Genomic DNA, 13,308 nt, shown 5'->3' with positions numbered 1-13,308 from the left:
AGAAAAATGATCAATTCACAGCTTCAACATTTTCATAGTTTACCTGGCTCTTTGGAGCCAGGAATCAATTTATTACATAATTACCGGTGCCCTCGGCCCCATTCTACCAGGATCCCTGGGGGTGCGGGGACCCTGGGCATCAGAATTTTTGACAGCTTCCCAGCTGTAGCTATTGGGCAGCCAGAGTTGAAAAGTCTTGCTCTGTGTAAACTTCTGTGATACTAGAAACCACATCATCAAAACCAGAAAGAAACCTTTGGAATGGAAATGTAAATGAAATTTAGGATTAGAACAGTGGCTTTCAAACTTGTTTAGAAGTGAAATCTTCAATCAAATGAAATCTTATATGAAATCCCTATAAACAAAAGAGTAAAAGTGGTCATGTTTATGTCATTTTATGTTCTCAGTCTATACAATATCTATAGATTTCATAAATTCAAATGTATAATATTTTAAATTGCCATAAGTCAACCAGTGAGAACAAAGAGGCCATTTTACTGAACACAAAAGTCTGAAATTGGGGTTATGGCTGAGAGGCCCAGTGCTGTCGGCCCCAGCATCCAATTTTTTGCATGGCTAATGGTTCAGATGATCAAGGGTGGATGCATGCGATAATAGCAGTTTGTGCAGAAGGATGAAATTAATTCATACATTAATTTAATAAATGTCAATTAAATGTCTAGTACACACCCTCAGGGGTCACTGGAGGAATAAATTGCAGCCTTTTCCCTGGAGAAGCCTAGTTAAGAAGACACCTAATGGCAGCACAGCAAGGCCAGCACAACAGTGGAGGTACCAACCAAGAGCTTGCTGTGGGGAGACGGGGCATAACTTCAGCAGCAGCATGGGACAATTAAGGCAGGTCCTAAAAATCTGAGTAGGAATTTTACAGCTAACAAAGAAAGGGAAGGACAGCTCAGAATGAAGGAACAGAATGTGGGGGGAAAAAAAAAAACCCAACAGCAACAACCCATAAGTATAAATAGGTTTGGTGAGTTCTGGGGGTTATAAGAAATTCTGAGGAGAGCAGGAAGGGCTGGGATTTGAGGCTGAAAAGGGAACTGAGGCCAAGTTATAAGAAACTTTAAATGTCATGATACAGCTTAGACCAGCACTGAGCAACAGAAACCTAAGGTGAACCACACACATAACTTCAAATTTCCTAGTAGTCACATTAAAAAAGTAAAAAGAAACAGGAGGAATTAATTTTAATGATATGTATTTAACCCAACAGATCTAAAATATTACCATTTTGACATGTAATCAATATGAAAATTATTAATGAGATATATTACATTTTTATACTCTTTAGTTTTATCTTTTTAAATTTATTTTTTATTGAAGTATAGTTGATTTACAGTGTTGTGTTAATTTCTGCTGTACAGCAAAGTGATTCGGTTATACATATTATATATAAACATTCTTTTTTTCTTATATTCTTTTCCATTCTGGTTTATCACAGGATATTGATGATAGTTCCCTGTGCTCTACAGTAGGACCTCGTTGTTTATCCATCCTATATGTAATAGTTTGCATCTGCTAATCCCAAACTCCCAATCCATCCCTCCCCCACCTCCCCTCTCCCTTGGTAGGCAACCACAAGTCTGTTCTCTATGTCTGTGAGTCTGTTTCTGTTTCATAGATAAGTTCGTTTGCGTTATATTTTAGATTCCACACATAAGTGCTATCATGTGGTAGCTGTCTTTCTCTTTCTGACTTACTTCACTTAGTATGATCATCCCTATTTTCCAGCCACATACTAAGTTTTTTTAGAATAGGGCATGGGTTTTATAAATATAACACATCTCAGTGTGGACTGGCCACATTTTAAGGGCTCAAGAGCCACGTGTGGCCCGTGGACACTGTCCTGGACGGCTCGGGTTTGCATCTGATCCTGCAGGCAGTGTAGGCTAATGGACTTGCTGGGATGTGTCTTATGAGGAGGCAAATGCGGCAACAATGTGGAGAACCAGAGGGAGCACTGGGTCTGGGAGAAGCTGGCGAGGCTGCTTCTAGTCCAGGTCAGGGAAGAAGAGAAAGATAAGGCTTGGAATCAGGACAGCCGACCTGGCGTGGCAGTGGGATGGCATGGAAGGGTCCGAGTCAAAAGACATCTCATGAAAGAATTCAGAAAACTGTAAATAACTGTCCATGAGGGATGACGGTGAAGGAACCATGGAAGCATCCAATATGGGTTTTTTTGTTTTTTTTTTTTTTGTGGTACGCGGGCCTCTCACTGTTGTGGACTCTCCCGTTGCGGAGCATAGGCTCCGGACGCGCAGGCTCAGTGGCCATGGCTCACGGACCCAGCCGCTCTGCGGCACGTGGGATCTTCCCGGACCGGGGCACGAACCCGTGTCCCCTGCATGGGCAGGCGGACTCTCAACCACTGTGCCACCAGGGAAGCCCCCCAATATGTTTTTAATGCTAAAATTTGTGCTTCGTGTGAAAAGTTACTGACTGTGTATTTAGTACGAGGCTGTACTGCTCCTTCCAAGCTCACTTCCCTCTGCGGTCGAATCCAATGCCGTTTAATGAACAGGTACGAAGGACTCCCCACGTGGTAGGCAATGCCAGGCACTGACAGGAAGGAGACACAATTCTTCCTTTCAAGGGGCTCAAGTACAGTGTGGGAGACAGAACAGCAAATGACAACAGTGTTGAGTGCATTAATATTGCACTGACCATCTTACGGAAAAACCCGAACAAACTTTTTGGCCAACCCAATTGAAGGCTGCGAAAGGAGGTCTCTAAAATGTTCCATAAAATACAACATAACTATTTCCCATAATGTATTCAGTGGCACTTTTGAGATGGCAGGGAGTGGAGCTTTCAGATAGTAGTTGCCTTATGAACTGACTTTTGTTTGTTTGTTTGTTTGCGGTACTCAGGCCTCTCATTGCCGCGGCCTCTCCCGTTGCGGAGCACAGGCTCCGGACGCGCAGGCTCAGCGGCCAGGCTCACGGGCGCAGCCGCTCCGCGGCATGTGGGATCCTCCCGGACCAGGGCACGAACCCGTGTCCCCTGCATCGGCAGGCGGACTCTCAACCACTGCGCCACCAGGGAAGCCCTGAACTGACTTTTAAAACTGATGCAGCATATGTTTTACTGCTGTGTTTGTATCTGGTTGCACTGTATTAAGAGAATCCTGATACTCCCAGGTCACTACAGGTATGAGTCCCTGTCTGAATCCTGCTCTCTAAACTCAGAGACCAAACAGATTCAGACAAGTTTTCAGGTGAATCTCTTGCTATCTGCTATTCTTATTGCATACCATTTGAAACTGGGAAACGAAATTGACATGAATAACATTGTATCCTTTGCCACTAGAACTCACTCTGGGAAATTTCCGTATCCAAATTTTGGAAATGAGTGGATTGGAACAGCAAGGAACAGTTAAATTGGAAATCATAACAGTTCTTTAGCAATTCGCTTTGTAATCTCGTGATATGCCTCAAACGAACCCAAAACCTTGAAAAAATGCAGATGTTAACCCCATTTCCCAGAGAGAACTCTAATTTGCAAAGATGAGTGCACCCCATGTTCACAGCAGCACTATTTACAATAACCAAGACATGGAAGCAACCTAAATGTCCATCAACAGAGGAATGGATAAAGAAGATGTGGTATATATATACAATGGAATATTACTCAGCCATAAAAAGGAATGAAATTGGGTCATTTGTAGAGATGTGGATGGACCTAGAGACTGTCATACAGAGTGAAGTAAGTCAGAAAGAGAAAAACAAATATTGTATGTTAATGCATATATGTGGAATCTGAAAAAACTGGTATAGACGATCTTATTTACAAAGCAGAAATAGAGACACAGACGTACAGAACAAATGTATGTATACCAAGGGGGAAAGGGGTGGGGTGGGATGAACTGGGAGATTGGGATTGACATATATACACTATTGATACTATGTATGAAATAGATAACTAATGAGACCTACTGTATATTACAGGGAACTTCACTCAATGCTCTGTGGTGACCTAAATGGGAAGGAAATCCAAAAAAGAGGGGATATATGTATACGTACAGCTGATTCATTTGCTGTACAATATAAACTAACACAACATTGTAAAGCAACTATACTCCAATAAAAAAAATTTTAAAAAGGAAAATAAAAGACTTTTTTAATTTCAAATTTTAATTACTAACGATGACCTGACAATTACTTGATTTCTTTAATAATCAATCAAGGAGAATCCAAGATGTACAGTGGGGATACAGGACCGTAAAACAGAATGTTCACTTCTTGTACAACCGGCCATTCACCCACACGGAAGCGCACACCCCGCGGAGGCTCCCTAGCCCTGCCCGGCATGTAACTGAGCATGCTGTATTTATCTAACAGGAGCCATTCACTTGTTCAATTTGTAATCAGGCTGGAATCTGAAAAATACTGGTACAGGCTTCCTTATCGACAACTCATTTATAACACGTTCAAATATAGAAGCCAAAACAGTAGAAAACACTTAATTTCAAGGTTAATTTGACAGTCCAATTCAATGCGTCGGTGGTCCCAACGTGTGAAAATTTGGTATGTAACACATTTAAGTGCATGTTTTAAAATCATGATTATAAAAAATTGCTCTAAATATATTAAAAATAAAATGCAAATTAAATGCTTGCACAGCCCCTTAAATATCTCCAGGGAACTTCTGCAGACCAGAGTTTGAAGATGGTTAGTGTAGGGCCTTTGAGGTCAAAATGTAAATCTAAGAGCAATACTCTGCTGCCCCTACTACTTAATGATCATCAAGTCATTCCCAAACTTTAGCTGGGAGAAGATACCATCCTTCATTATCCTAAAAAGTAGGGAAGCTGGAAAACAAAGCCACAGAAAATGTTTTAAGATCCACTAGTAAATTAGAATTAAAAAGACTAGGACCCAAATCTGAGACACATCATTCACTTCTTAACGCTGTTCATTCACTAATTCACTCAACAATTTTTACTGAGCACCTACTACGTGTCAGGCACTGTTCTGGGAGTTGGGATAATCCGTGAAGAAAATAGACAAAATCCCCTACCTTAGTGGGATCTAGAGTCTAATGGGGGGAGACAGATAATAAACACAAGTAAGAAACATAATAAATTACTTTTGTTATAAGGTGATAGGTGCAATAAAAAAAAATGAGCTCAGAGGAATTGGGAGTGGGGTGGAAGAGAAGGCTGCAATTCTAAATAGATGTTCAGGGTGGGTGAGAAAGTGAAAATGGATCAAGGGCTCACAGAAATCTTGGGCAGGCCATCAGGAGTGTGTGTGGAGGGTGTCTGCACGTGTGTGTGTGTTACAAGAACAAAAGTTTGCATCTATCTGAAGATGAAGTGAAGTTTGGATAAGGCTTTCATTCATTTGATTTACCATTAAGAAACTTTCCTTAGCTTAATGGAATGTCCCCATTTCTCTCAATCAGCACAGTGAAGGACATAGTTTGTGAAAAATATTTTAAAAGTACAGCACCTTCTATGAAGAAAAAGGCCCTCTCTAAATGCCTGCTAAGCAGAAAGTGTTTGCCACTGTCAGGAATACACTCCGCACATCCTCTAATCTGCATTATCCCCCAGCCACGTCCCACCCACACGCAGACCCCACCCGGTCAGCTCAGCAAATGTGCACCAGCTCAGACTCCTGTAGAACAATGGGGTCTTTCAGGCCTTACAATCTGGTGAAGAAACAGGCTGGAACGTCATGGGAAAAATTAGGAAATATCGGAGGAAAACAGCTCACAAAGTGAGGGGTGGAACCACTTGCTCACACGTTCTAAGTCTGGAACAAAAAGAAACAACCGTGATAGCCCCCTGCCTGCTCTGACCCTGCTCATTTCAAAAGAGAGGCGTCCTAAACCCCTTTTCTCTTCTCAGGGATTACAGCAGCAAGACGTAGACAAGACACCAGAATGAGGAATTTTCAACCTAAAGAAGCAGAGTTCATTTCAAAAGCTTTACCCTCAAGAAAAGCATAATAACCAACCCAAACTACCAGCCTTTTTGTTCAGTGATCCAGAACACCAACACGATTACAGACCAACTGGACTTCAACCACCACACAAAGGAAAACGGAAACTCCTACCGCGATACCATGTATTTTTTAGCTCTTCCCAAGTATTCTTGCTATGAAATCTCATACAACAGCCAGCCCCACCTCAGCAGTCCTTCCTCATCACACCCAGTTTATACCTTTCCCACCAACCTAGCTCAATTCTCCATCTGCCAGCCTTTGCCAATAGCTGTTCCACTTGCAAATTATCAATACCTGTCTCCTCTTACCCACCAAACACCACCTCTGTTGCCTTAAAAAAATCTCAGTTTGAGACTTAGTACTTACTGAGAAATGAATTTCCAGATCAATCCAGTACATTTGCAAACTTGTCAACAAATGTACGCTTCTGCTTTAATACGTCTTTATAATCCCACTCTATTTGCCAGTGGATAAGTTAATCGGACTTTTCTAAACTTCCGAAGGAGAAACTTTGCACCATATTTCTATCTGTAAGATTTTATCAACTGTTAAGCACTGCGGGCATGGCAGCCATCTCCCATGAGTGAATCTGATGGTCAACTATTTTGGGAAAAGACTTGTAAGTGGTTTATTATTATAAAGCATTATGCGGAAAAGTTGTTTATTTTACTCTTGGGAGGAAAAAGCAATGTGTATAAAAATCACAAAAATGTTTTAAAATGTAAAACAATTTCAAAAGAAATACATCTCATAGTGAAAATAAGAGAGAACCTTACAAAGATACCCCACAGACATGTCACCGGTATTACTCCAAGAGCCTAAGCATAAGGATCACCTTTGGGGAGAAACCATCATTTGACAGCGAAGTAGAACTGGAAGTCAGGTAGTGAACTGAGCAGAATTAAATGCAAATTAATCATGCTGGCTAAAATGCAAAGGAGGACGGTGGTGAGACACTGTCAGAGGTAAAAAGTGAGTTCAGGCCTCAGAGGTGATTCCATAGTCAGCACCCTTGTGAACTTACAGACCAAGTTCTTAAACCACTGGTTCAAACTGCTGCTCATCAGAATCACTTTGGAGCGCTTTTAAAAAGCCCATTGTGCAGGTGACATTCCACACTAATAAAATCAAATTTCTGGGGTGGGAGCTGGGCATCCGTGGTAGTTAAAGATCCCCAGGTGATTCCAATGTGCATCAAGGTTTTGGAACCACTGTCGCAGACTCTACCCGTAGAGCACAACAACTGACATTAAAGATGGTGACGCTGATCCGTCCAGGTTAGCCGACACTGTTAAGTGGGAAATCACTCCTGTGGTTCATCTTCTTTGATTATCATAATGGGGCCTAATACACATTTTTATTTATATTTATTTATTTTTTGGCCATGCCGTGCAGCCTGCAGGGTCTTAGTGCCCCGACCAGACCTCGAACCTGTGCCCCCTACAGTGGAAGCACAGAGTCCCAACCACTGGATCGCCAGAGAAGTTCCACAGTTTTTAAAAGGCCCTACATGAACTTGAGGCCTTGAGATTTAGACTAGGAAAGGGAAACCAGGCATGATGGTAGGTACAGGTCCTAAGAGCAACAATAATAATTGGAATGCTGCCCACTGTACCATCGAGGGACCCGGCTTTAGAGTTAGCAGCCTGGATGCAAGGCCTCGGCCAGTCATCTGTTAGATGTGGGGCTGCCCACCACCTCCCCGTCCTGTGACCCTAGTGGTCCATCTGGGGCAGTGGTTCTCAGCCTGGGCTGCTTACCAGCATACCCAGGGGCAGGCTGCAACCCCACACATTCTGACTGGTCTGGAATGGGGTCCGGGGATCCACAGATTTTAAAAGCTCCCCAGGCGACGGCTGTGTCACGTGAGTGTGGAGAACCACAGCAGAGAGATTATGAGAAAGGGCTCTGAGGCCATACCACTTGCATTCAAACCCCTGCTCCACCAGTTCCTAGCTTTGGCTCAGCTTCCCTAACTGTAAAAACAGAGCTAATTGATGACACCACCTCTGCTGTGAGGCTTAACTGATCTCCCCCACTGGATTATTGTGAGGATTCGACGTAATACCTGCTACACAGCAAATGCTGGATTTTACATTTTCACATACAGACACATACGTGTATTTGTCATGCGATTAAATGGCATATGTATATAAAGTGCTTAGCACCGTCTCCTATATATAGAAGTGCTCAGTAAATACTGGCTAAGCTGAAGCTGATGCTGACAACAGCGGTAGTGGAAAAACTTACTGGAACTGGCTGTCTTCTGTTTGGGATTTCATCTTCTCCTCACTGCATGGCAGCCTTTGCTTCGGAAATAAAACCTAAAATATATGAGGATTGGAGGGGGGGAGGGGGAGGTACCTTTCTGCTCTCTCTTAATTATCCAGAGGTCCACTAACCGGGGAGGGCTAGTTCTGCTGCAGAGATGATGGAAATGTGGGTTTAACGGCAAAGAAGAGAAATGTGGCGACCTGCCCCTCCCCACATGATGAGGAGCTGCAGAACTTGACAGCCAGAGGAAACGCAATCTCCTCATTTCCTAGGGGGAACCCAGAGTGGAAACGTGTTTTGTCCAAGGTCGCACTGCTCGTGGCAGAACTGGGATCTGACTTCAGCCCAGAGCCCTTGCACTGACCCTCCCAGGTGACGAGCATGTCTGGCCGGCCCCCTGTCAGAGGGGAGATGTGGTACCCGTGGTCAAGGCCAACGTGAGGGGTGAGGAATGTGGTGCCCTGTTTTCCAACCGCTTCCTTCCTCACTCTGCCCAGTTCCCTTGCCTGATCCAAATTCCACGCCCTCCAGGCCATTTCCGGTTGAGATGGAGGATATGGGACACTAGAAAGCAGACGTGCTTTGCTTTGCGGCCAAATTGCTTTCTCGGAGATGTTCAGTTCCAATTTTATAACATAAGACAATTATAAAAAAGATTAAATTTCCCAGTGTTTCATTTACACAGAACTGTTCAGGGGTGTACATATATTAAGGGATGCTTGCATAGTTTTTATCCACTGACCAAGGACAGGAAATCCTGTCTTCCAGCTGCTGAGTCTCAGACCACTCCATCCAAATATTCTTGCTGACAAATGTGACCTTGTCTCGGTCCAGAAGAATTTAAATATTCCCTCAATGTCATTTCTACTTGATCTTAGCAAGATGACCAAACTGCAAATTCAAATACCACTTAGTAAAAGTACAACATTCATGTCCACTTACCAATCCCCCCTCCAATTCCAATCCAGTGACCCTGGGCTGGAACCTAATCTAAAAGATTACAAAGCAACATCCTGATGAGTTGTCATGGCAACACCTAGATGTCAGATATCCCATGTCCCAGGGCTGTAAATTCTCATTTTCAGTCTACTTATATCCTACTATTTCATGTGTAACAACCAACTAAAATGCAATTTGATATGTCAGCTGCTAAACATAATAAGAGATGCCATTTGCTATTACAGCCAATAATAAAAGATTTCTAGTTGCTTCTGTTTTCAAAGATACAGCAAATCACTGTGTATTCTAAGCCCACTGGACTGGTCCTCAAAGAGAGGCTATTTAGCCAGACTTCCTCCATTTTTACTTAATTAGTCAATATTTAAGAGAGCCTTGGAGATGAAAAGAACTCTGGTGAAAGCCTGGCATTATTATTTTCTGAACAGGAGGAAATGCACTGATCTTCAAACTTTCAATAGACAGTATATTTGATCCAAAAGAAAAAACACACACATACAAAAACCCTGACTGTGATCCAAGCCTTTCAAGGGCACAAATCTACAACAAGGGTGCCCTGCAAGACCTTCAATTCTTTATAACTGGAGAAGAGAGAAATTCGCGTTCTTGAAATCTAGGTAATGCAACATTTGTTTTAATCAGCAGTTTTGTTTTGGGCTGAATTTTTGAAATCCTAACCCCCAGTTAAGTCAGAATGTGACTGTATTTGGAGACAGAGCCTTTAAAGAGGTATTTAAGGTTAAATGAGGTTACCAGGGGGAACCCTAATCCAATCTGACTGGTGTTCTTATAAGAAGAGATTAGGACACAGACACAGGCAGAGGGAAGATCATGTGATCTTCGGCCATCTACAAGCCAAAGAGAGAAGCCCTGAGAAGAAATGCACCCTGCTGACATCATGATCTAGGACTTCCAGCCTAGAAACAGAAATAGAAAATTCTATTGTTTAAGCCGCGCAGTCTCTGGTACTTTGTTATGGCAGCCCTAGCAAACGAACACAAGTTTCCACCTCTTCTGCTCAATGTCAATTCACCAAGAGTGGCTTTATCTCGGGTATGATGGGGTCAAACCTCCCCCTGTAGGCCTCTCTCCCTGCCTGCCCTCCACCTGGAGCTCAGGTGGGGTTCACCAAGCACACACAGGGGCGGGCTGAGCTGTAAGACAATCGGGAAAGATCTCTCTTGAAATTCCCATTTGCTAAAAAAGCATTAAAACCACCTCTGTAAAGAGCAAAGTTGATTGCTAGAGTTGTGTGTTTATTTTTATTTTCTCTGCTTATCATTTAGCAGAAATGCTAATGAGAAAAGAAATGTCCAGGAGATGAACAACAGGCCCAGAAGGAAAGAGAAAGGAAGACGTGGATGATACACAAACCATATTATCAGTCTTGAAATACTCCAGAAGGAGACATGTGATAAATCACACTACACGGGCTTTCAATCCAAAAACTAAGCAGAATGCAGAGAAGGGTACAGGGGGCGGCATGCTAACAGCTTTAAACCAACACTAACCACCACCTGTGTAGAGGTGCAAACTCTTTTTCTGCTAAAATTCTAAGAGACCTTTTCTCCTTTTGAGTTTTGAAAATCAATGTCTACTACACGTCTCTCCGTCTTCATGACAGCTGCCAGAAAGTTCAAAACCACACTTACGGCCTGTCTCTAGCAAGTCCACAAATGGGCTTCCTGATACCTTTTATTAATTCCTAGCCTCATTTTCCAACTTTTTGTTACCGGCTTTAACGGGGTGTATCTTTGGAGTCAAATGTTACCTTTTTGTAATAATGTGGGGTATTATTAACTAGATAGCCTTCATTAAGCCTCAAATATTTATGGATGTTTCTCTTCCAGAGCCTCTTTTTGATCCGTGAGATGGCAGATTTCATGCTTAAATGAAAATTTGTTTCAGCTCATGGAGAAGCTGAAACAACATCAATTTCTCATACTTGTTTTAATCACAATATAAATTTATAAGCTAAACTAGAGAAGAGAGCTATGCTAAGAAGCTGGGACCATGATGCAGTGAGAAGTCACCCTTTTGTATTCGGTTGCTTGCACTCAGGACGTTAGCCGGCACCCAGAAGACACATAAATTCCCTGGGGTAAAGGATTTCTTGGACTACCGGCCCCTCCTTTCTTCCATGTGAGTGTCACTATGGCAGATCTACAGCAAAGCCTGCCCTTGGTACCAGCCTTCAGCCTTCCTGGATGGACCCTGTCTGCTCCCATCTGCCTGTGCATACAGACTGCCAGCCCAGCTGTGCTCCCAGTAATATCTACTCAACTATTTACAGTGCTGGCGTGGCATTACAGATGTCTGGGTTTGAATTTACTGGCTGCGTGATCTTGGACAAGATATTAAACGCTCTCTTGAGTCTCAGGTGCCTCATCTGAAAGTTGGGATAATATAGAAAGTCCCTGGAGGGATTTATGTGAGGATTGAATTAAATAACACACATAGGTCCTAAGTTACATGTCTGGCATACCACAGTCAACACTCAATAAATATTAGCTATTATCATTACCATTATCATCATTCTTTTTTCAAAATTTTTATTGGAGTACAGTTGATTTACAATGTTGTGTTAGTTTCTGCTGTACAGCAAAGTGAATCAGTTATACATACATATATCCCCTCTTTTTAAGATTCTATTCCCATATAGGTCATTACAGAGTATCAAATAGAGTTCCCTGTGCTATACAGTAGGTTCTTATTAGTTATCTATTTTATATATAGTAGTGTGTATATATTATCATAATTCTTTAAAGAACGGCTGGTATTCAGTGTAACCTCTTGGTCTTTCTGGTTTTTTTATTGACGTATAGTCGACGTATAATATTATATAAGTTACAGGTGTACAATATAGCGATTCACAATTTTTAAAGGTTATACTCCATTTGTAGTCAGTATAAAATATTGGCTATATTTCCCGTGTTGTACAATATATCTTTGTAGCTAATTTACTTTATACGTAGCAGTTTGCACCTCTTAATCCCCTATCCCTCTATTGCCCCTCCCCCCTTCCCTCTCCCCACGGGTAACCACTAGTTTGTTCTCTGTTATCAGTGAGTCTGCTTCTTTTTTGTTATATTCAGGAGTTTGTTGTCTTTTTCAGATTCCACATATAAGTGATATCATCCAGTATTTGTCTTTCTCTGACTTATTTCACTTAGCATAACGCCCTCTGAGTCCATCACCTCATGCTCTTGAGATCTCCCGAGTCCATCAACAGGCTCTCTCCCAGGATTATTTCATTTCTGTGTGATCAGCGAGAGCGCCAGCCCCAGCCCTGTGGACCAGGCAGGAGGTGCCACACCTGAGCAGCAAGAGTGAGGCCCACCAGCCCTCTGGTTTGGAATTATACCTCACTTCATGCATGCATTTACCTGGTCAGAGGAGTGTTTAGAGAACCAGATGTAGCGTTAACCCATGAGCCTGAATACCTGTCTTCTTGGGGCTTTTGTTGGCAGAGCAGCAGAATGAGAACACTCCCCAGCTCCTAATCACCACCTTCATCAGCGATGCCAGTGCCCACAGTGGGGTCTTCTGGGCTCTGCGGATCGGGGAGCAGGGGAGGTAGTTACATTTCCTGGAAATACAGGCAGCAACTTCCTGTGGCTTCCTCTGTTTTTGATGTAGAGATGAGCACACGTAAAAAACTAAACACATCAAGGATCAGAGCGTCAGTCAGAGCTGGTGCAAACACTGAAAAATACTGTCATGTTCTCATAAACAGATCCAGAAGTGCAAAGTACAGAGCATCTTCCAAAGAGCACGCTCCCTGCTAAAAATCTCTATAGTAGGGCTGCGAGGCGACAGGAAGAACACAAACTAAGCTTCCACACCTGTACGTGTATCCGTGACCTGCTGCTTGAGTTGATGAACCTTCTCATGAACTGAGACCCAAGTGAGCAAGAACCAAGTTTCCATGAAGGCCAATGTTTTGCATAAACCTTCGCCTGAAAAAGCTCTGGTCTGGTCACAGGGCTTCAGTAAAGAGTTCTCTAGAATTTGGGGCCTGGTCAGAAAAAATTCACTCTCTGAAGTGGAAAGTAGTAAAATGATTAGATGAACTTAACTGTTTACATAACTATCCTAAAAGACA

At 42.6% G+C, this 13,308-nt stretch overlaps 1 protein-coding gene across 2 annotated transcripts in view; it reads right to left on the bottom strand.

Annotated features, from left to right (window-relative positions):
- The window catches only part of BACH2 (BTB domain and CNC homolog 2), a 359,882-nt gene that overhangs the window by 289,142 nt on the left and 57,432 nt on the right, over nt 1–13,308 (bottom strand). The gene's annotated exons all lie outside the window — the stretch shown is intronic.

The sequence above is a fragment of the Pseudorca crassidens genome, chromosome 13 (genome assembly GCF_039906515.1).
Source record: "Pseudorca crassidens isolate mPseCra1 chromosome 13, mPseCra1.hap1, whole genome shotgun sequence".
Lineage (NCBI taxonomy): Eukaryota > Metazoa > Chordata > Mammalia > Artiodactyla > Delphinidae > Pseudorca > Pseudorca crassidens.
The sequence above is the reverse complement of the archived record's forward strand: the minus strand, read 5'-3'. Positions and strand labels throughout refer to the sequence as shown.